The following is a 24315-nucleotide window of genomic DNA, read 5'->3' on the forward strand; positions in this document are numbered from 1 at the left end:
ACTCTTGTGGAATATGCACTACCTCTAGGTAGATACTGCTGGGATTGGGCTGAATTGATTGAATTCTCCAACTCATGATGGAGAATTGCTTGGTGGTATGGGGGAAACCCCACATATTGGAACTGGACCCACAGCTCTGTCAGACCAAAAGGCTTGAATTATCCCCAGACGGGGCCAGGCATTCCCTTCAGGACACCTTTTTGCTCTCTGTTCCTGCTGCATGGTAAGACCATCTCTGCTTATCTAAATTATATGAACTTTTGAAAGCCAAGCTCAAGTGCTCTCTCCTCTGTAACTGTCCTCTTAACAGCTTTATGAGGGTTATGGGCATTATTATTTTTATGGGACAGGAAACTGAGGCTGGGAGGGATGACCGAATGGGCATCAGTGCTGAAGTCCCAGCTCTGGGCTGCAGAAGGCCCACCTCCCTGCCTATGATCCCTGTCTATCTAGCCTCCACAGCCCCGGAGCAGGGTTCACTCCTGGTCTCAGCACTGCCTTGCTCACCTGCAGAGTGATTATAAGCGTAACTGTTCCAGAACACTTGCGACACTTATTGGGCAGCAAACAGACTCAAACACCACCAGCCCTATGGAATGGTTATTGGTTTTGTGCCATTCGAACAGGCATTTTCCAGGTACTGGAGCTGAAGGGAGTCCTGTACCCATCTCTGCCCATGGCAGTAAAAAGGGTAGAGCAGGAAACAGTCACAGTGGAAAATCTTATGTCTGTACTTCATAAAATATCCAGGACATTTTGGGTTGCAGTAAATTGCAGTGCCTGCTTTTCTCTTTTATCTCTTATACCGTTGGCAGAAAATTTCCTCCAAATGGCCACTGAAATGTTGAGCCCCATGGTGGTTAATTCTCCAGGTTTATGATAGTCATGTTCAGAAAATGAGAGAATAAAACATTCAAGAAATGTTACATTTTTTGGCAGAGTGAAAAGCACTTGGGCTTTTTTGGGGGAGGGGTTATAAAATATCAGAAATCCATGCTTTAACTTCAGTTTAATGCAGAAGACTTAGAAACAACCACCTCTGGTTATCTCATTTGGAACAATGAGATCTATGTGGTTTTTAAGGGACAAAAAGCAGGTGAAAATGATAGATTATCATTCATGGGGGTAGGATTCCATTTTGCAATCATAAAATATCGAAGGCAGCCAGCTACCTCTTGACGTTATTAAGGGCTCAGGATTTTACCAGTGGCAAATACAACGGGCACCAGGCAGTTCTGCCTGTGATTAAAAAAAATATACAGGGGCGCCTGGGTGGCTCAGTGGGTTAACCCTCTGCCTTCGGCTCAGGTCATGATCTCAGGGTCCTGGGATCGAGTCCCGCATCGGGCTCTCTACTCAGCAGGGAGCCTGCTTCCTCCTCTCTCTCTGCCTACTTGTGATCTCTGTCTGTCAAATAAATAAATAAAAATCTTAAAAAAAATATACAGAGAGCCACATATGGTTATTTCGGTGCTCCTTCTGAGTTGGGCTTTATCTTTGAATCTGTGGTTAAGACTTATGGCACAGAAACCACACATTTAGAATGTTAGTGCCCCTGATGGATTACCTGTTTATCTAAATTAATTTAATATTTTACTGCAATGCTTTGATGGCATATATTGGTGATTTCCAAAGCTTTTAAGCATCTAAATTGACCAGCTCCTGTATGAAACCAAGACACAAGGTTCATTTCTCCCCTAAGACTCTCTCTTTTTTTTTTTTTCCCTTTCTAAAAGCTACTTCTTACTGCCCAGAATTACAGCCACTATCTCTGGAATTAAATTTATTTTCTTCTATAATACCCAGCATACTTGGGTGCTGTAGTTAGAAGTGGAAATATCTGGGCGCTTGGGTGGCTCAGTCGGTTAAGTGTGTCTCTGTGACTCAGGTCATGACCTTAGGGCCCCATGTCAGGCTCCTTGCTCAGCAGGGAGTCTGCTTCTCCCTCTGTCCCTCCCCTGTTCATGCTCTTTCTCTCTCTCTCAAATAAATAAAATCTTAAAAAAAAAGAAGTGCATATATTTAACTGAGTTCAGTGATGGCAATGTTTAACCTACAGCCTAAACAGAGATATTCAGTTTCAAATATGAAACACAGCAAGCACTTGCCCCCTTGCCCCTTTAAAAAGTGTATTGAGGATTTATACTAAGCATACTTAATAGTTAGGAGAAAAACAAATCCCACCATACAGTTATCATAGAAAATACTTAAAATATTCTGAAGTGATGGGGATGAAGGAGTGTGAAATTCCCATATTCTACACCTGAAGCTAATTTCACACTATGTGTTAACTGCATTTTAAATAAAAACTTACATACTTTGAAGAAAGCAGCATCAAGAGAGTCCTCCAATAGTGATATCATTTTCAAATGACTAATATATATATATATATATATATATATTTTTTTTTTGTGGAAGCATTAGACTTCTATGATAGTTTGAGAGAAATGGCCCCATAAAAGGGTTGCTGAATGGGAAACAGAGGAATTCTAGTTCATCTGTCTCACAGACCTCTTTAAGTTATTAATCCACTAGCCAAACTCTTTCTGAAGTTTTAACTGCCATATTTTAGGTTTTGAGAAAATACAGTTTGTAAATATTAAATCAGTTCTCTTTTACAAGATTTTGTTACAATTACTCAACCGCCTCTTCTAACTTTTAGGTATGTTTGGGGTGGGGAAGAAAATCTCAGCCTTTTTCTCTGTAATACACAGCTATTCATGGTCTGATTAGGAGACTGGCATCAGTTGAGATCTCCTAGGCTTGCTGGTTTTTCTCTTTATAGGATTGAAACTGCACTGCTATGATTTATTTGTTTTTTTTTCAATTTTCTGATTCTTCTGGTTCCTGCTGTAAAAATATGTATTTATCTGTAGCCTTACTCCAAACAGAAATTTCCTTTCAGCTTTGTCTAAAAGGGGATTCTCATATGACCCATGCCTCTCTTTTTTTAAATAAAGAAAAAATCATAATTTAAATGTTTCTCTAGGGTGACCTGTCCATTTCTGTTTTCACAAAGGGTATCTTTTTAGTAAATATTTGCTTCTGTGTCTGAAAGGACTGAGGATTACATCTCTGTGCGATGCACATTCCTTTCCCTGCTCCCGGCAACCACCACAGCTGCACTGGGAATAGCTATAAAAGGGATGTAATTTTTCCCCGATCAAGAAGCTCCACTATGAATCTGCTGTCATCCATTCTAGGCATTTTGCCCACACCAGGCCTATGAGATCAGATTTAATTTCCCAATCACGGTTTTGTGCATGTCTGATTCATGGCTCAGCACATAACCGCCACGCTGGTTCATTATACTGAACGTTGCCACAGTCTCTGAAGCTCCCTGAGGCTCGCGGTCCTCATCCATAAACTTGGAGGAGGTTGGATGGATGGTCTTAGCAGTTCCTCCACTTTGAATCCTGTTAGCTGTGCTCGCGTATGTAGGCGTCCCCTGCAGAGCTAGGGAACCAGAATTTGCAGGCCACCGTGGTCCCCAGGTGATTCTCAAGCACATGATAGACAAGCCAATGCCAAAATGGTCTCGGTCATCACCTTCATAACAGACCCCACAAGTCTCGAAACAAGGTGTCCTGAAAGAGGAACCGGGCCAAAGAATAATCCTGCCAGAGGAAACCTGACTCCCAAACATCCTAAAGTCACGTTCTCAGAACCCAACCCGCTCTGTGGCCTTGAAGCTCTAATGCACAACCATGCTTCTGAATCAGAGAGCCACAGGAAAGAAAAGACTAGTTATGAATTTCCCTTTTTGCCAGAACATTTGTCAGGCAGGAAATGACACAGAAGCCAGAGCAGGGAAGTGTTCAGGAAACAGGTCAGTGTTGTTCAGACTCCGAGAAAAAGAACATGTACTTAAAAGCGTAGAGGGCACTTAGAGGACACTCTTCAGTGTCGTGCTCTCTGTACTGAAGACCAGCTCTAGCTGGTGACTATTTTACTTCTGAGCATGGAGTTAGTTATAGTTCAATGGAGCAGAAACTGTTTATTTTTATCTTTTTTGGGGGGGGGAGAGAGAAGGGGAGGGGGCAGAGAGAGAATTTTTTTTTTTAAAGATTTATTTATTCTAAAGGAGAAAGAGAGAGTGAGCAGGAGCTGGAGGAGGGGCAGAGGGAGAGAAAGAATCCTCCAGGGAGGGAGAGAAAGCTGACTCCCTGCTAAGTGTGGAACCCAATGTGGGGCTCCATCCCAAGATGCTGAGATCATGACCTGAGCTGAAATCAAAAGTCAGACACTCAAGCTGTATTACAAAGCTGCAATCATCAAGACAGGAGGGTACTGGCATAAAAACAGACATACAGACCAATGGAACAGAACAGGGAGCCCAGATATGGACCCCAACTCTATGGTCAGCTAATCTTCGACAAAGCAGGAAAGAATGTCCAATGGAAAAAAGACAGTCTCTTCAATAAATGGTGCTGGGAAAACTGGACAGCTATGTACAGAAGAATGAAACTCGACCAGTCTGTTACACCATACACAAAAATAAACTCAAATGGATGAAAAACCTCAAAGTGAGACAAGAATCCATCAAAATCCTAGTGGAGAACTTAAGCAGCAACCTCTTCAACACCAGCCCTAGTAACTTCTTTCAAGATACGTCTCCAAAGGCAAAGGAAACAAAGGCAAAAATGGACTTTTGGGACTTCATCAAGATCAAAAGTTTCTCCACGGCAAAGGAAACAGTCAACAAAACAAAGAGGCAACCCACGGAATGGGAGAAGATATTTGCAAATGACAGTACAGACGAAGGGCTGATATCCAAGATCTATAAAGAACTCCTCAAACCCAACACACAAAGTAGCTAATCACGTCAAAAAATGGGCAGAAGACGTGAACAGACACTTCTCCAAAGAAGACATCCAAATGGCCAACAGACACATGAAAAAATGTTCAATATCACTTGGCATCAGGGAGATTCAAATCAAAACCACAGTGAAATACCACCTCACACCAGTCAGAATGGCTAAAATTAACAAGTCAGGAAACAACAGACATTGGTGAGGATGTGGAGAAAGAGGAACCCTCCTACATTGTTGGTGGGAATGCAAGCGGGTGCAGCCACTCTGGAAAACAGTATGGAGGTTCCTCAGGAAGTTAAAAATAGAGCTATCCTATGACCTAGCAGCTGTACTACTTGGGGTTTACCCACAGGATACAAACATAGTGATTTGTAGGGGTACCTGCACCCCAGTGTTTATAGCAGCAATGTCCATAAGAGCCAAACTATGAAAAGGGTCCAGATATCCATCGATAGGATAGGATAGGAATAGATAAAGAAGAGGTTGTATATATACAGTGGAATATTACTCAGTTATCAAAAAGAATAAAATCTTGTCATGCAATGATGTGGATGGAACTAGAAGGTACTATGCTAAGTGAAATTAGTCAGAGAAAGACAAATACTGTAAGATTTCATTCATATGTGGAATTTAAGAAACAAAACAGATGAACAGATGGGAAGGGAAGGAAAAATAAAATAAGATGAAAACAGAGAGGGAGGCAAACCATAAGAGAGACTGAGCTCTAAGAAACAAACTGAGGGTTGCTGGAGAGAAGGAGGCTGGGAGAATGGGGTAAGTGGGCGATGGGCATTAAGGAGGGCACGTGATGGAATGAGCAACTGATGAATCACTAAATTCTACCCCTGAAATTCATAATATACTACATGTTAACTAAATCGAATTCAAGTAAGGAATTAAAAAAAAAAAAGAGTTGGACGCTTTACTGACTGAGCCACCCAGGTGTCACTGTATCAATGGAGCAGAAGTTGTTTAAGATGCTGATTTGGGGGAAAACATATGTGGTCTTCAAGTGATATTACAGCATGTGGTTGGGATGTCTTGATCTGTGTGTGACTCATGTAGCAGAATTGCGTTATGCTATGACATTTTGAAAGCACGAGGTCAACTGTACAAAGACACCTTCCACTTCTGCAGCCTTTTCAAATCCATTAGCTTACTTGGTATCTACAACAACCTTTTTTATGGGATTCCTACTCTACTGACAGTTGAACAAACTGTGATATCCCTTTTGAGTAATACAGTTATCAAGTGGGAAAACTGGGATCCGAACCCAAGGATGCTGATTCCTAGTCCAAACATTTTCAGTATTCCACAAAAAATTCTATTTTATGGTTGACATGGCTTTTTGATTAGTGACTGACATTATAGAAATACATACACATGTATCATATCAAGCATGCTGTTTCTCCTTACTTTTGACAGATTTGGAAAACTGATGAATTCAGTGGTTATCTTTTTTTTCCTCCCCATAAGAAGGAACCAAGGTCATAGACTTTCGCCATGGGCCAAGGTCACAAAGCTTCCTGATGGTGAAGGAGCAGGGCAGAAGAGCCAGTGGTTCCCAGCTGCACAACCACGCACTGCTCCCTACTCTAAGGGAGGCCTTATGTGTCTTCTCCACTTTTTTTTTTTATTTAAAGATTTTATCTATTTATTTGACAGGGAGAGATCACAAGTAGGCAGAGAGGCAGGCAGAGAGAGTGAGAGGGAAGCAGGCTCCTTGCTGAGCAGAGAGCCCAATGTGGGATTCGATCCCAGGACCCCGAGATCATGACCTCAGCTGAAGGCAGAGGCTTAACCCACTGAGCCCCCCAGGTGCCCCGTCACCTGCATTTTGACAGCCCACCCTCAACACAGTTTCCCTCTGGACATCTACCTCCCACTTCTTTGGGGTTCCCTTTCTTTGCAAGACTGGCATAAATATGATGGCTATGTGAACTGTCATGAGGTTTCACCAATTCTGAGTCAAACTGGATAACGCAGATGTCTTTAGGTTTTGAGCTAGGGAAATGGTTGACCAGCAGACTGACTGCCTACTTAGTTATCCCGAATACCCCTTCTCATCGACGGTGTAGGGACTAGAATACTTCAGCAGCCAAGAGAGAAAGAGCCACGGAGGACGCTGCCACATTTCCAACTAGGTAAAAAAATGACAGACATATTATCACAAAGTAACGCTGTTCCATAAATCTAGTTTTTATTTTGACCTCCAGAAAACTGGGCCAGTTCTCTTCATTTTTAGCCACACTATCAATCTTGAGACTCTCTCACAGTCTCTAAATCCAGATTTCATCTCTGAATCTGGGTTTATGTTTCTTCAGCAGATTCTCTGGCACAGATTTAAATGAAGCATGCTGTGTCCATTCACGGCAACAGACTGTCCCTGGAGGACATACAAACATGGCTACGTATCACTTGTGAGAATATTCCCTATCCCAAGCCACATTTCCTGAAGTATCACTAGTCCAGCCTAAGACTGAGGGTACAAAGGAAATCCCTTTTCATTGAAGACAAGTTTCCTTTTGACTTTTAACAACGGAGCTCAAACAACTCAGATCTACCAATGGCATTGGTCAGAAATTGAGATAAAAGTCAAGTCTGTCTCCCTGATATCTAAAACCAGATTAAAGTATTTCTTCTTCATGCTTACTTGTAGTTTTTGAGCCAGTGTTGTGATCCTATTTCCAACTACCTTAGGAATCTTGCTCCGGTCTGGGTGGTTGGCAGTCCAAGCAACCCCGAGGGTAAAGATCTTCTAAACTGTAGTCTACAAACCAAGTTTACATATTACCGAGAGAATCTCTGCAAGGATGCTGTGTTGAGGTAGTAATTTGCATATGCAAGTAAGTGTTTGTTTTGAGGAAACACACAGTGAAGAATTTTGGTGTAAAGGGCCAATACATCTGTAAGTCACTCTCAAAAAAAGAAGCTTTATGCACCATTTTCAGAACTCTCCTTTAAGTCGGGAATTCTATTAAAGTAAGAAGTCCAGCACTGTGGCAAACAAGACTGTGGTGCCAGCTTTCACCTGGATTTATCTAGAAGTTTCCTCTGGTCGATAAATACAGGGACAAGGCATATCTGACCATTAACGTAAGCAGATACAACTATACATCCTCCGGAAAGTAAAATAAAAATGAATAAACGTTTTGATGACTCTTCTCCCTTAATCATAAATCAATTATTTCATGTGATCTTGAGGTGAGGAAACACTTGTCTCTTCACAGACCAGAGGAAAAAACTGGCTCTTTCGGGCTAGCTGAGAGATGTGTACTTTTACTATTAAAATTATGGAGTTTCGGGGCACCTGGGGGGCTCAGTGGGTTAAGCTGCTGCCTTCAGCTCAGGTCATGATCTCAGGGTCCTGGGATCGAGCCCTGCATCGGGCTCTCTGCTTGTCAGGGAGTCTGCTTCCTCCTCCTCTCTCTCTGCCTGCCTCTCTGCCTACTTGTGATCTTTGTCTGTCAAATAAATAAATAAAATCTTTTAAAAAAAATTATGGAGCTTCAAGGTAATTAGGATTATGAAGACTCTTCTCTTCAAACTGTCTTTAAAAGAGTGTAGGGGTATCTGGGAGGCTCAGTCAGTTAAATGTCTGCCTTCAGCTCAGGTCATGATCTCAGGGTCCTGGGATGGCCCGCCGCATCGGGCTCCCTGCTCAGTGGGGAGCCTGCTTCTCCCTTTCCCTCTGCCTCTCCCCCTGCTTGTGCTTCCTTGCTCTTTCTGAAATAAATAAATAAATAAAATCTTTAAAAAATAAATAAGTAAAAAGAGCCGAATCCCCCTAGCATAAGTGAGAACTTCACTGTGCTTCCTCTTTTATATAAAAGTGTGACATTTGGTAGTAATTACAAGAATAACAGAAACTCCGTGCAAGAAAACCCCACAGAAAACAAAAGAAATGATACTTCACTTGCAATCCCACCACCGGGACAGCCAAGAGTCATGTTTTCTTTTTTTAAATAGTTTTGTTCTTTATAGGATTATTTAAAATCTTTAATCAGCACTTTATTATCTAAATTTCATGACTGTGGTCATCGAGAAAGCACCGTGTGAGGGTGCTGGAGGGTGGGGGAGGGGCATTCCAATTCTCTTGGAATTGGAACAATCAAGTCTGAGGACACAGACATGGAGTCACCGGGATGAATTTCCCTCCGGTTTCATTCCCCAGTGCGTAGTTTGCAATTTTTCCGGTAAGCACTTCTGCAGAGCTGGAGCAGCGCTCTGTTTGTTTTCCCTTCTAACTAAGTTCTCAGATCTGGAGCAAATCGGAAAAATGAAATAAAGCCTAGGTTGGCTCTATCAGGGTTAGCATCCCATTTCATTTTTTAAAAACTGCTAATGCTTTTAGTGAGGACGAGGGAGTAAAACAAGAAAGGTTATATTTTGAAAAAGATACTGAAATGACAGTTTTACTGCTCTTGCCTTTTTATAAAGGCCAAGTCTGTCTGGCAACTGCACACAGTGTGAGCTCATACCCGCCTGGAGCTTTCGCTGCTGGTGTTGGGGTGTTCTGGGCATCCACCCATAACATCCCCTTTTTTCCACCTGAGCTCAGAACCAGTTAAGAGAGAACAAGTAGAGAAGAAAACATCACCTTTCCTTCTGATAAAGGCCAGGCCCTTATTAACCCACACAATGCTTTCTTTGGGGAGGGAGGCACGTATAGGGCACATGGCTTGTCACTGTACTCTCCGCTGGACACAGGAGAGGGAGTCTGAGGGATGCTCCGATGACCGTGTCTTGTCCAACCTGCACAGTGTAAGTGGTGATCCTGTCTGATCAGCACCCTTTCTCAGGCTTGTGAGAGAAGCCTTTCTCAACAGGGTAAGAGATATCCGGGGGCGGACCAAGGGAATGGGTCACCACGCCCCTCTCAAGAGCTAGCAATCACTCTCTGCTGTACGCTGAAGAACGTGCATGCTAATTGATTCATACCTGGTAAATACTTCCTTGATGCTATTTACAAGGCTGTAAAGTAAGCAGGTTAGCTCATGGTAGAAAGTACGATTTTTAATATTCTTTAAGAGTTAATTTCACTCAAGGAGCCTAAAGATGGAGGCTGACAATTATAAGGGTAACAGGCAAGTATGGATAAGATCAGTGCAAATACACACACACACACATCTCATGACGAGGGAGGAATCCCGTCCCTGTGGACAGTACATCAGGATTGTACACAAGATAACTCATTTGAAATGAGTGTTTATGCAGATCAGAAAAGCCCGCATCAGTCCTGTATGCTCATCTGCACACTGACTTATTTATGTTTTCTTTAACACCAAACTCGCTCTATACTAAGCATTTCTTTCTTTTTTTTTTTTTTTAAAGATTTTATTTATTTATTTCACAGAGAGAGATCACAGTAGGCAGAGAGGCAGGCAGAGAGAGAGAGAGAGGGAAGCAGGCTCCCTGCTGAGCAGAGAGCCCGATGCGGGACTCGATCCCAGGACCCCGAGATCATGACCTGAGCCGAAGGCAGCGGCTTAAACCACTGAGCCACCCAGGCGCCCTATACTAAGCATTTCTAAAACAGCAATGGTCCTTCCTCTTCCGATTAGCTGACGTGAACAATCACTTGACAATGTACAGGGAAACCAAGCCTGGAGCTGGAAAATGCCTGGCATCTGGGACTTGGGAGACAGATGGAAAGTGTCTGTCTCAGGGAAGCATTAACAGTGCGGAGGAGAGAAGAAGCTGAAAGAACTCGCTTGAAGGAAAATAATCTGAAGCCCAGAAAAATAAAACCATTTTATCATCAATGAGCTCGTTCATTTATCTACCTATTTAGCAATCCTATCCTCTTCCAGGCCACTGCAGGAAGTAACTAAACCCACTTCTTCTTGCTCAGAGCTCATGGCCTAGAGGGAAGATGGGCACCAAAGTGCTATGGGATGGAGGACGGACAGAGCGAGAAAGAAACAAGCGTGCATTTTCCAGCTGGAGACTGTGAGTGGTGTCGCTCTGGAAGACAGAACGCTGTCTTGGGAGATACAAGGGCACATACTGAGGGACAGAGAATGGGCTGCTGCCCCAGGGTTGGGGCTTTTCTGGCACAAGGGAAGGAAGCAGCTTAGATAGAAGCCAGGGGCTTTGGTCTGTGCAACAAAGAGAGGAGGGGAACACGCTGACTAGGTGTATACAATTCACAAAATCCAGAATACGGGAATTCCATAGGCTCTGCTGGTACCTGCAGTTCATTCACAGGTAAACTGTAAGGAAAAGAAAGGCATGGACGGGACATCTGGGGAGTATAAGACACTTGAGAGACATGTCAACCTTAAAAACTGGGGCAGGCTGCGCACTAGAATGATAAAACCCAGGAAGACTTTTAAGGAAGTGACACGAGGAGAAACGATGTTATTTTAATGGTGGCGGGAGGGGGAGGGTGTGACTAGGACAGGGCAGAGAGGAGCTACTGGGGAGCTGTTCATATTTTTATTCTTTTTTTTTTTTCTTAAGGATTTTATTTATTTGAGAGAGAGAGAGAGAGAGAGGGAGAATGAGGGTTGGGAGGGGCAGAGCAAGGCAGGAAGGGCGGGGTGGAGAGAGAGAGAGAGAGAGAGAGAGACAGACTCCTTGCTGATCAGGAAGCCTGGTGCAGGGCTCGATCCCAGGACCCGGTGATCATGACCTAAGGTGAAGGCAGACGTTAACTGGCTTGCCTCATATTTTTATTCTTAACTGGAGCTGTGTCTTTCAGAAGAGCAAACATAGGGTAGAAAGACAACTTCTTCTCAGACATGTTTGCGATTCCAACATATCATGACCACTTGAAATATGAGCCTGGAGAGCTCATGTCCATGCTGACACAGTCCAAGGGGAAGCATGATAGCAAAATGGAACTTTTCCAGATTCTACCAGAATTTTTTTAGGTGTTTTGGGGGAAAAGCCCATACTTGACTCCCCAAAAGGGTTTCTTTTTGTGTGTATATAAACATGCCACCCAGAATGAAGTACCACGTCCCAGCTAAAAGTCCTTTACAGTGTTGAGCTGGAGTGCTGGACAGCAGCCGCAGGTGGGTAGCTATTGTTAAGAACTACAAGGAGCTACCCATTTCTTATCCAAATAGAGGGTTATGGGTCTTTTTCCCCCATTACATCACTTCCATATCAACATCTATGAGATACTAAAAAAAAAAAACAACCTTACCTTTTTATTCTGCAAAGAACAAAGAGAATTGTGTGGGAGACGAAATATAAAGCAGACCCAACCTTTTTTGCTAATTTAATTTTGGATATGCTCTCCTTTTAGACAATGATGAAGCAAGATGGGAGTGGTGTCACTAAAGCCAGCTCTGATTTCAAGTTACCCAGTGAACCATGAATCCTGGGGTCAGAAGGTGTATTTATTGAGCATGTTGGAAAATAACCCCAGATGGTCACTTTTCCACCAAGAATGAACAACCCTTTTCACTGCCCAAGATAACCACCATCCATGACGTGCAGCTTGAAGCCCCACTCGGGAAACTTTGCCTGCTATTTCCTTCTTAAACATTTTCTAATCTCCACATTTCCTAGACTCCGCACCAAGGCCCTGAGGCTTTTCCTGTTGACAATTTACAAGGAATTCTGGTAATATCCTTTCTTCAAAAAAATCTCTTAAAAATGTTATTTTCAGGGGGTGCCTGGGTGGCTCAGTGAGTTAAGCCTCTGCCTTTGGCTCGGGTCATGGTCTCAGGGTCCTGGGATGGAGCCTCTCGTCCGGCTCTCTGCTCAGTGGGAGGCCTGCTACACCACCCCCCCCCCCCCCGCCTGTCTCTCGGCCTACTTGTGATCTCTCTCTCTGTGTCAAATAAAAAAAAACAAAAAACAAAACAAAAACCCATGTTGTTTTCAGGGCATCTGGGTAGCTCAGTTGCGTAAGTGTTCAACTCTTGATTTCAGCTCAGGTCATGATCTCAGTGTTGTAAGACTGAGCCCCACATCAGGCTCTGTGCTGTGTGGGGAACCTGTTTAAGATTCTCTCTCTCTCTCTCTCTCTTCCTTTGCCCCTCTCCCCCAATCTCCACCTCTCTTAAAAAAAAAAAAAAATGTTATTTTCACCTCAGAAGGATTAAACCTTTTCTCCACCATGCTCTGAAAAAGTCTCAACTCAGAAGTAAAAGAACGAAAACAAAAAACAGACTTTTCCTCAAAAGAGGACACACAGTCCTTTTCTTGGGGGGGCACCTGGGTGGCTCAGTGGGTTAAGCATCTGTCTTCAGCTCAGGTCACGATCCCAGGGTCCTGGGATGGAGCCCCGCATCAAGCCCCCTGCTCAGCGGGAAGCCTGCTTCTCCTTCTCCTACCCTCCCCCCACCTTGTGTCCCCTTTCTTGTTCTGTCTCTCTCTGTCAAATAAATAAATAAAATCTTAAAAAAAAAAAAAGACACATTTTATGAGAAGTTATCAGCTTGGTCTGAGATTTCTATTCTTTATGTAATCAGATTTAAAAATATAACAACCTATTTCTGAATATATAATATTAGAAAATGGTCATCTTCGATAATATGTAATTCATTCATTTTAATATTTGGAGCCCTCTATATTAACTCCCATATTTAGAGCCCTCTATACTAACTCACTATAGTAAGCCCTCTATACTCTCTATACTAACTCCCAAGCTGTGTGTTCCAACAGCTTTTCTTTTTCTTTTTTTAGTGTGATGTAAGCAATCTTTATTTGAATATATTTTAAGCTTCAGCAACAAATTAAAAAATGATTCACATTATGGTGCATTTATACATGTCTTTTCATCTTCCAAGTGCAGAAAACATTAATTAACCCTGGCTAATTAAAACAACCATGGTTTACAAATTTACCCATTAATCAGCCTCAAGCAAATGCAAAGCATTTAAAGCCTTTCATAATTTGAACCAATTAAAGATGGAAATTATTTTTTTCAAATGAAGAGGTCATAAATTCAAGACATGAAGCCCTTTAACTTAAATTTGATAGTATTTTAGAAAAACTTGGGACAGTTTTTTTTGGATTTGGATTCATCAAAATCAGGGTAAAGAAAAAATAAAACTGCTTGGTATGGGCTGAATTACGTTTCCCTAAAAGGTATCTTGAAGGCCTCTACCCCCACTGCCTATGAAAGTGACCTGATATGGAAAGAGGGTCTTTGCAGAAATATTCTGGTAAAGACGAGATCATACTGGAATAAGGTAGGCCTTCAATCCAATATGGAGTAGGGAAAGCCCTACTGGAGTTCAGATGAGTTCTTGATCATTTTGGAAGAGACACACAGAGATGGAGACGAAGGGGAAAACACTGTGTGAAGGCAAAGGCAGAGACAAGGCAAAGAATGTCCAGCACTGTCGGCGGCACCAGAAGCAAGCAGAAGGAATGGAAGACATTCTACCCTAGAGCCTTCAGAGAGCACAGGGTCCTGTGGACATCCTGATTTCGATTTCTGGCCTCCAGAATGATGAGATGATACATTTCTGTTGCTTTTTTTTTTTTTTTTAAAGATTTTATTTGACAGATAGAGATCACAAGTAGGGAGAGAGGCAGGCAGAGAGAGAGAGAGGAGGAAGCAGGCTCCCTGCTGAGCAGAGAGCCCGATGCGGGGGCTTGATCCCAGGACCCTGGGATCATGGCCTGAGCGAAAGGCAGAGGCTTTAACCCACTGAGCCACCCAGGCGCCCCACATTTCTGTTGCTTTTCAGGCCACCCAGTTTGTTGTAGTTAGTGATGACAACCCTAGGAAACTAAAAATCACCCATATAAATGAATATTAACTATTCGTAAATATGATAACCATTTCTGGGTTTAATCATCACATCGGAATAGAATGTGATTTCTTCCTGAGCCCTTTACTCTGCGCTGGGATAGGCAGACTGCGGAGAAGAACAAAGAGCTCTATCAAACAGAAGTCTCATCTACTTAGTGTGGGGATGTTTCCCCCGACTAGCAGCAGGGGTTTCAGTGGTGACCTCATGGCTCCTCCATTTCAGCAACTCTCTTCCCATCTACAGAGGATTCCATCCACTTCCCTTTCTTGACATCCCTGGCCGCATGCCTTACCCAGCTAAGGCCCCAGAAATCTTGGATACCGGTGCCAACGCTTAAGCTCAGAGCGGAAGTGGAAGGGCTTCAGTTTCAAATACCCTGTAAACATAAAGGTTATGCCATATGCTCTCTAAGAAGCCAGAAGCTGAGCTGTCCCTGGCAATGGAACGTGTGGCAAATGCCTGGCAGGTTTCCGGTTTTACTAACTTCAGCGTGATGAAAACACCATCATCTCTAAGGCCACATCCCTCCGTTCGGCCACCGAACGGAGAGACGCTGGGACGGCTGGAGTCCACTTCTGGCTCTGAGCTTCTCAGTTTCAAATTTAAAATTCACATTTGACCAGCTGGATCTTGAAAAAAAGACTCTGCAGTTTAAATGCTTTTCTTTATTCTTGTGTGACATACAGATGAATGGAACAGAATATTTTATAAAGTAGTGTGTTTAATAGCAACTTCCAGGTTCTCTGTGTCAAGAGAGGAAGAAAACATGGCTTCCAGTAGCCACTTACGGACTATGTCATGCTACATACTTCGTTACACTATCTGGTCTGTCCTGCTTTCACATGGGGGATGCTGGGCTTTAGTCCCTTGGAGACAGAATGAAGAATATGTGGATGAATTAGTGAAAAACGAATGTTAAAAGCCCACCAAATCTTTCCATGTGACGTGTATGCTTTTTACATATCCAACAGATCTTGTATTTGAAGTTCATAAACGCAGAGTGGAGGCCGCCCAAAGGAACTTCGTTCCAGTGCTTTAGGGTACAGAAGCAGGAAAAATACCTTCCATGGTCTCCCCTGAGTTTCTGAAGTTAAGGAACCCAGGTGCACTAAAGAGATGAGGGTTGAGGAATGTTGAAGAGAGAGGGTACTTTAGATATATCCAAAAGCTCTGTTTAGTCCACTGTTACAGACTGAACCGTGCTTCTCCCCCACCCACCAATCATATGTTGAAGCCTTAACCCCCATGTGACTGCAATTGGAGACAGAGCCTTTAAGAAGGTCATTAAGGTTAAATGAGGTCATGAGGGTGGGGCCCTGTTCTAATAGGATTGGTGTCCTTCAGAAGAGGAAGACAAAGATCTCTCACTCTGTGGGAGAAAAGGCCACGTAGGGACAGAGCAAGAAGGCAGCCGTCCTCAAGCCGAGGAGAGAGAGAGACTTCAGGAGACCCTGAACTAGTCAAGACCTGATCTTGGATTTCCAGTTTCCAGAACTGTGGGAAAAAACAAAAAACAAAACAAAACAAAACCCATTTCTGCTGCTTAAGCTACACCTGGTCGTTGGAGTTTCGTTATGGCAGCCTGAACTCCCTAACACACTCACCTCATCACTGCCAGATAAAAGAAAAGTAAAGGTCAAAACAACTTTCTCTAAGGCATTTTTGTTTCTTTCTTTTTCTTTTTGTGTTTTTTAAAAAGATGATAGCCGAAGATGAGAGACCTAGTACAAATCATCAAGGGGTCTCCAGGGGGAGTTTCTTGTACTACACCTTTCAAAGAGATGACAAGGAAGTGATTTATTTCAGAGATGACTCAGTTCAGGGTTTGAAAGTACACTTCACCTTTGGGGCTTTTCAATTTTCTTTCTTTCTTTTTTTAATGGCCATTTGCCAAGAAAGTTCTCAAATGTTCCACTCTGCTATGTTTCTTCACTGCAGGTGGAGGAAAAAGGGCCAAATGACAATTTCCCTGTGTGTCTGGGACATTTCCAGGTACGTGCTCTCTTTGCTTTGAGGGAAATGAGGAGATGGTATGTGATTTCTGTTTCCACTCACCACACAAGATACTTTAAGAAGCAAAGGAATATAATTTGCTTTGCTGTGTAACCTGCAAATTACGTATACCATGGCTTAACAGAGTGAGTTGCCTCTCAGGTTTCGCTCCTGGAGATGGTTCTCAGCATGCCTTTTCTTGGTAATTTTTCTGTCAGTTCCCTGAGAAAGACCCATTAAGCTCTCTGACAATTCTCCAAGATAAAGCTTTACTGTTTGTCGTCTCCGATGCTGACAACTCTGAGTGTATTTTGTCAGTTTTCCCTTTCACTCCTTATTAAAATAGTATCACTTTGAATTTGAAGTGAGCCTAAATGGATAATTTAAGTAAAATGTCACTATCAATAATAGCAAATGGAGAATCTACAGAAGGAAGAAAAGGTTCTGATAGAGTAGAAGATTCAGTTTTTGAAAGGAGCACAAAAAGACGTAAATGGGGGAAAACGTTATGAAAGATGACATTTTCTGATCGAAGCCAGCTCTATGCTTGTGTTATTTATTCCTTTTAGGTAGAGTTAATCAACATCAAGAAGCAGTTTATGCCAATCCTTTTTCATAGCTAATAAGAAGCCTTAGCTTGGGTAAATAAGACCATCAGCCCTAGCACACCTAGACAAATTCTCCATGAATCTGAACGTGGAGGTTAGTAATGTTTCACTTTAGCATCTTACAGTCACAGCACTGGAAACCCACAGGGCCTATTTACCAGGATATATTAATTTTCAATGACAACAGAAGCCGTTCCACCGTGTTCAAGAGCAACACAAAGTGCAATCGAAGGCTGGAAGAATCCTTAGGTTTTTGCTATTTCGTGTAAGCAAGACTTTTGAATATTTAAGAGCCCCTGTGGAGGTAAGCAAAATGCAGCTTTCTGTAGGTCAGAGGTGAGGCCCAGGAATGTGTGTGTGTGTGTGTGTTTTTTTTTTTAAAGATTTTATTTATTTATTTGAGAGAGAGAGACAGAGAATGAGAGAGAGAGCAAGAGAGGAGAGAGGTCAGCAGGAGAAGGAGACTCCCTACGGAGCAGGGAGCCCGATGTGGGACTCGATCCTGGGACTCCAGGATCATGACCTGAGTCGAAGGAAATTGCTTAACGAACTGAGCCACCCAGGCGCCCAAGGAATGTGTATTTTCCCCAAGATTTCCTCCATATTATTAAGTTTTGATTGGCCCCAAGAACACATTAAGAACCTATGGCTTTCAGAATAAGAATTTCCATGGGGAGGATGTTAGATGAACTCTCAGATGCCCTTCAAAGGCTTACAGCAACCAGACTAAGGACCTCAGCAAATGGCAAATAGTCTTTTCTGTTTAGTGGCCGATGGCACAAAGCTGCAGCAATCACGTAAAACAGCGGGGAAAACTCAAGCTAGGAGCCCCAAGTCAGTCAGCTCATCGCACTAGCATGCTCTATTAGTGGGCTGCTCCAAGGATTTCATGCTCAAGCCCAGATGAACAAGATCTTATATAAAACACTCAGCCCCAATCTCCCACAGACGGCTCCCAATTCTGTTCTAATGGGACGATTTTTAAAAAAAAAAAAAGCCTATGTGTTCACGCCCAAGTGCGTGAAGACCTGCCTTGATTTCCGACAGGCTCTGGCAAGACATACTGAACCCCTTGGGCCTTGGCTCTCTTTACAGCACGTTCATAGACACTAATTTTGATCAAGCTGCTAAATCCCCCAAAATCCTGGGTCTGAAAATTGACAGGCTTGCTTCCACTTTTTTGTTCCTTTGAAGAGGTACAGACAGCAGCGTGGATGAAGGCCCTCACCATCAAAGAGATCTAGAAAGCAAAGTTGCTCACATATCATCATACAACATCTGACCTACATATGGACTCCATGATAACCAACAGAGAGGCTGTCTACAACCCCTCTTTTTCTGATAACCATATTTTAGTAAATTCACAAACAGCCTTGCCTTCATTTCACTTGTATCTAAAGGAAATTTAGGTATTTCTTGCAACAGTTTCTTTTTTCTCTTTCCCTCGTGGTAATTGGCATTGCCAACAGGAGTTTGGAAAGTGCTCAGTGTGATTCTTAGCAGAAAATTGAGCGGCTGTTCCTGTCATTGCTACTATCCTCAAAACACTTAACTTTGGTTGGTTTACTCCAAGTGCTTGTTCTCAGTATTAAGAAAAATTGCTAAGGGGCGCCTGGGTGGCTCAGTGGGTTAAGCAGCTGACTTTGGCTCAGGTCATGATCCTAGTGTCCTGGGATCGAGTCGTGAATCAGGCTCCTTGCTCAGTGGGGAGCCTGTTTCTGTCTTCTGCCTCTGCCTGCCACTCTGTCTGCTTGTGCGTGTGCTCTCTCTGACAAATAAATAAATAAAATCTTAAAAAAAAACTGCTAAGAACTTCTAGATCTCATTTTGACTGGTATCAACTAAATAGAAGAGTATAGGTAAATAGAAAGTATAAGTAGAAAGTATAGCAATAGCGTATTAGAAAGTACTTCCTTCCTTATTACTAGAATTACAGACAAATTGAGAGCTCTTAGGGTAACCATAGAATTTATGTAATATCCTGGGGGGAAAAACCAGATGAGCTAACACGTTCACTGATTATTTAGACTGATGGCTTAAACCATTTTCACCTAAGCTTCTTGGAATGTTGTGTTTCTAGCCAACATCACATATTGCAATTTCCTTATAACTTTAGGGGCTGTGAATCTCAAAATGTGAGAAACATAAACTAAAGGGGTGTGTGACAAGGGGAAACTGAGTCTTGTATACCATTTGTCTCTTCTTTATAGTTGTTTTTTTTTAAAGATTTTATTTATTTATCTGACAGACAGAGACCACAAGTAGGCAGAGAGGCAGGCAGAGAGAGAGGGGGAAGCAGGCTCCCCACTGAGCAGAGAGCCCTATGTGGGGCTCGATCCCAGGACCCTGGGATCATGACCTGAGCCAAAGGCAGAGGCTTTAACCCACTGAGCCACCCAGGCGCCCCCTTTATAGTTATTTTAAAGGTAGTAATGCTGATCAAAAAAATACAAACAGGGATACCTGGGTGGCTCAGTCGGTTGGGCGTCCGACTCTTGGTTTCGGCTCAGGTCATGATCCCAGCGTCATGAGATGGAGCTCCGCGTTGGGCTCTGTGCTCTGCCCAAGGTCTGCTCAAGATTCTCTCTCCCTCTACCCTTCCCCCCACTCACACTCACCCTCTAAATAAAAAAATCAACAAAATCTTAAAAAAAAAAAGTACCAACAGTGCCGAGGGGTGTTGAAGTTACAAGCAGTGGTATCACTGTTCACAAGTGCGTGAGTCAGTGCACGTATCTGCAGGCATCTGGTGTTAACTCAAAGACCACACATTTTATGAGGTAGAGTCAAACGGTCCCATAGGTGACACCCACACACTGAGCACTAGCTTATGAAAGTGCCTTTTCACTTACGCTTATCACGACCGTCGTAGGACAGCAGATTTTTTAAAATTAGTAATTTGATAGTTTAAAAAAATTACGTTTTGGTTTGTACTATGTAATCAAGAGGAGTGGTGCATCGTGGATGACTGCTCAGCAATTCTGTATCCGTTCCTGTGAGCTGGAGCTGTGTAGTCAATGAATTAGTCAGCTAGAATAACGCATTTAGGTTCTCATCTCAAACATTTTTTGGTGGCATCTAGCTTTTTAGCATGTGGATTTGGAATGTAACTGTGTAGAGAACACGACCGTCCCACTGGGATGTCAGGATAGATGCTTACCGTTTATTCACTGCTCATTAAGTTGAACACACTCTAAACCAGTAGTTCTCAAAGTTTAGCATGCATCCTAGTCACCTGGACAGCTTGCTAAATGACAGATCGCTGATCCCACCCTGCTGTTGCTGGTTCAGAAGGTCAGGGGTGGGACCAGAGAAGGTGCATCTCTAAAGAGGTTGCCAGGGATGCAGCTGCTGGGTCTACGACTGAAGAACTCCTTGAAGACAGGCATTTGTAATTATTTATACTTAAAAATTTCCTTCAGGAGACACAAATACATGAGATTTGATTCCTACCCTCAAAGAGCTTATACTCAGGATGTGGTTATGAGTTGATACGTGCCCATCAAAGCAACAACAGACACACATGGTATATAAATATGTGATTAGAGGGCAGATGCTTTGTGTTAATCAAAGAGTTTAAAAGGGAGAGGACATGAGATTTGGGGTTTTGAAAGCAGAATAGGATCTCGACAGGCCAAGACTGGGTATGGGTGCTGCAGACGGATGGAACAGGATCAGTAAATTATCCGGGGCTGTAGATATACCGTCAGATCTACTGGAACATCAGGCTCATGCGGAACAAAAGGGGTTAGCATCTGCCTTGACTGTCCATGGTTATTTTGAGGACCAAATGAGTCTTAAAGAGAGCTGAAAGTAAATCAGTCATCAAAAAGAAGATACAAGTATAGGAGATAAACGTACAAAAAGAGACCCATAAAATCTTTTTCTTTCCTCTTCGCTTCCTTTTTCTAAATACCTTAGAGTGGCAACCCAGGAACTGTGCTCGCACAGTCGTGAACATGACCCCCACCCTGGCTTGGGAGACAGGCTCATGATGTGTTTGATCTGAAGGGCTCCAGCCCCTGACGTTCGCAGAGCTAAAACCTTTCTGTCGGATCCCTCTCACATGAGTTGGCCCTGGCTGAGGATTATTACCTCATGCTTCCAGAGGAATCTGCGCTCGTCCTGCACAGAAAAAAAATCTAAAGGCAATACTACACGAGAAGGTATGGCGGCTGTCATTTTTCATATGTTGGTATATGATTTCTAAGCAAGCAGAGAGGACAAATGTGACCAAAAAATCCTGCAAAATGGACAATGCAGCTGATTTTTATGCACCTTATAAATGCCTCAGCATTGACTTAAGTATTCAAGGGTGTTGCGTCTTTGAGCTTTGGAAGCATATTTACTGATTCGTATCTACTAAAAGGGGCCCATTTTCAAAGAAAAGTTGTGGAAGGGGCTCCCGGGTGGCTCAGTCACTTAAGAGTTCACGCCTTGCTTATGATCCCAGGATCCTGGAATCGAGCCCCATGTCGGACTCCCTGCTCATTTGGGGGGGGGAGGGAGGGAGGATGCTTCTCCTTCTCCCTCTCTTTGCTGCTCCCTCTGCTTGTGCGTTCTCTAAAATAAATAAATAAAGGGGCACCTAGGTGGCTCAGTGGGTTAAAGCCTCTGCCTTTGGCTCACGTCGCAATCCCAGGGTCCTGGGATCGAGTCCTGGGTCGGGTTCTCCGCTCAGTGGGGAGCCTACTTCTCCCTCTTTCTCTGCCTGCCTCTCTGCCTGTTTCTGATCTCTGTCAAATAAATAAAATCTTTAAATAAATAAATAAAATCTTGAAAAATATAAAAAAAAAAAGTTCTGGAAGCTGAATAATTAGCTCCCTGGACCCACTTGTATTTAGCTTGGCTTTGGCAGGGACATAGAACAAATACCAGTGGATAGAGACGTCAGAGTGGAGGTGGTCTTCAGTCTTACTGACCAGACATATGAGGCGGCCTATCCCAGTCGCTCTAAGCCTATGAAATGATGTGGTCGAGCCAGCTGAAAACTAAGGTTCCCTTCTCTAGTAATCTTCAGGGAGTGATGGTGTAAGCCAGGAAGGGCTGTCAGACCATGGACAATGGCTGTTTGTCACCACCAAACACCAAGCGACAAGGCAATCAACATCCCTCAGCTGAATGAGTACAGCCTGCTTCCCAACTCCATTTCCCCCAAGTCTCCCCAGGCAGATTCTAAGTAGGAAAGACTCTGCCCCATGCCCGCAATATATCTGAGCATAGAATCTGGAAAATGGTAGGTGTTTAATAAATACTCATTAAGATCCAACACCTTTGATTAATTCTTGGATCCTTTTGCCACTCAAGGTAGCAAATGATATGCATATGTCCTTTTCTTTTATTGTGGTAAAAAATATGTAAACATAAACCTTACTATTTTAACCATTTTTAAGTGTACAGCTCATTGGCATTAAATGTGTTCATAGTATTTATTATAAAACCATCACCACCGCCTTTTTCCAGAACTTTTTTTTATCTTCCCAAACTGAAACTCTGCACCATTAAACCTGAACTCCCCATTCCCTCCTTCCCACAGGAACTGACAACTATTATTCTATTTTCAGTCTTTGTGAATTTATTAGTCTAGATGCCTCCAGTCTTTCTCTAGATATAAGTGAAATAAAAAAAAATAGGGGATGCTTCGTAAATTTGCATCTCACACTTGTGTGGGGGCCGCGCTAATCTTTTCCGTGTTGTTCCACTTTTAGGAGATGTGCTCAAGTGAGCACTACAGATAAACCTCTGAAAACTTCTAGTACTGCTTATAAATTCTTTGAGCGGGGACTGAGAACTAAAGTGTTTGTCAGTGATATCTCAGTGGCAATGAGAATGGTAGTTTCCTTTTTTCTTTTTATTTTTTATAAAATCTGATAATAGAGAACTATAACGATTTAAAAATAGTAACTATTAACCATAACAACAAAGTTTCATATACGAACATTTTAGAAAATGCTTACTGGCATATTGGAAACCTACGAACAGCAAGAAGCATGTGTTATTTGGTCATAGTCTTTAGGTAAAGAAAACAGTTTTTTTTTTTTTTTTTTTTTAAAGAAAACAGTTTTAATGTAGTACAGAAAGGTCACATTATGAATGATTAATGCTTTCCCATCCAGCTAGATACATAATACTTTTCTTATGGTGGATGTCCTATCACAAAGAGCATGTCTGGCAACTTTCCTTTCTGTCTTTTTTCTTTCTTTTCTTTAATTTTATTTATTTATTTGACAGACAAATCACAAGTAGGCAGAGAGGCAGGCAGAGAGAGAGGAGGAAGCAGGCTCCCTGCAGAGCAGAGAGCCCGATGCGGGACTCGATCCCAGGACCCTGAGATCATGACCTGAGCTGAAGGCAGAGGCTCAACCTACTGAGCCACCCAGGCGCCCTGCACTTTCCTTTCTATCAAATATACTGACTACCACTTGAGAGTAAACCCATTTTAATTCTTTCAAGTCTTAGTAATCAATAAGATGAAGGTAGGCTTTTGGCAGAAGAGTGACTAATTCAGAATTCTGAACAGCAATCTTTCAACCTCCCCCGACCCCCACCCCAAACACAGAATGTGAAATTTCGTTTGCTTCTGGAGTTTCCTAAATAAAAACAGTATGAAATGCTAATAAGTATAATCATTTTAATAAGAGATGTTCCCTCCTGGGACACCTGGGTGGCTCAGTTGGTTAAGCATCTGCCTTCGGCTCAGGTCATGATCCCAGGGTCCTGAGATCAAGCCCTGTATCAGGATCTTTGCTCAGGGGGAGCTTCTCCCTCTGCCTGCTGCTCCCTGCCCCCCGACAAATAAATATAATCTTTAAAAAAAAAAAAAAAAGATATGTTCCTTCCTATACTCTCAGCCCTCCACTGTTCATGGCCCCAGAAGTTCCTTCATAACTTGGCAAAGCTTCAGAAGCAACTCACTATTATCACTATTACAGAGAAGAGATGAGGAGTGTGCCACGGCCCAGCTGGCTCAGACGACTGCTTCTGCTCCCCTTCTTCCTTTTCTAAGAGGATAATATCTATGGTCTCTGTGCATCTTGGGACCAGGCTTACCAAGTTCAATGTGAAAGAGGAAGCTGAACACATGGTATTTCTCTCTGCTCGTAGGAGATGGGCAGGCTCATCTAAGTGCCTCCAAACCAAGAGCAAAGGCACAGAAAATTTAACTCATGTTTTAAT

At 42.8% G+C, this 24315-nt stretch overlaps 1 protein-coding gene and 1 non-coding gene across 2 annotated transcripts in view; both read right to left on the reverse strand.

Moving 5' to 3' along the window:
• LOC123940094 (amyloid beta precursor protein) overlaps positions 1-24315 on the reverse strand; it is a 276335-nt gene that overhangs the window by 32476 nt on the left and 219544 nt on the right.
• LOC123941079 lies at positions 22765-22868 on the reverse strand. Its single transcript, XR_006818173.1, has one exon. It is a non-coding gene; the product is annotated as a U6 spliceosomal RNA (small nuclear RNA).

The sequence above is a fragment of the Meles meles genome, chromosome 4 (assembly GCF_922984935.1).
Source record: "Meles meles chromosome 4, mMelMel3.1 paternal haplotype, whole genome shotgun sequence".
Lineage (NCBI taxonomy): Eukaryota > Metazoa > Chordata > Mammalia > Carnivora > Mustelidae > Meles > Meles meles.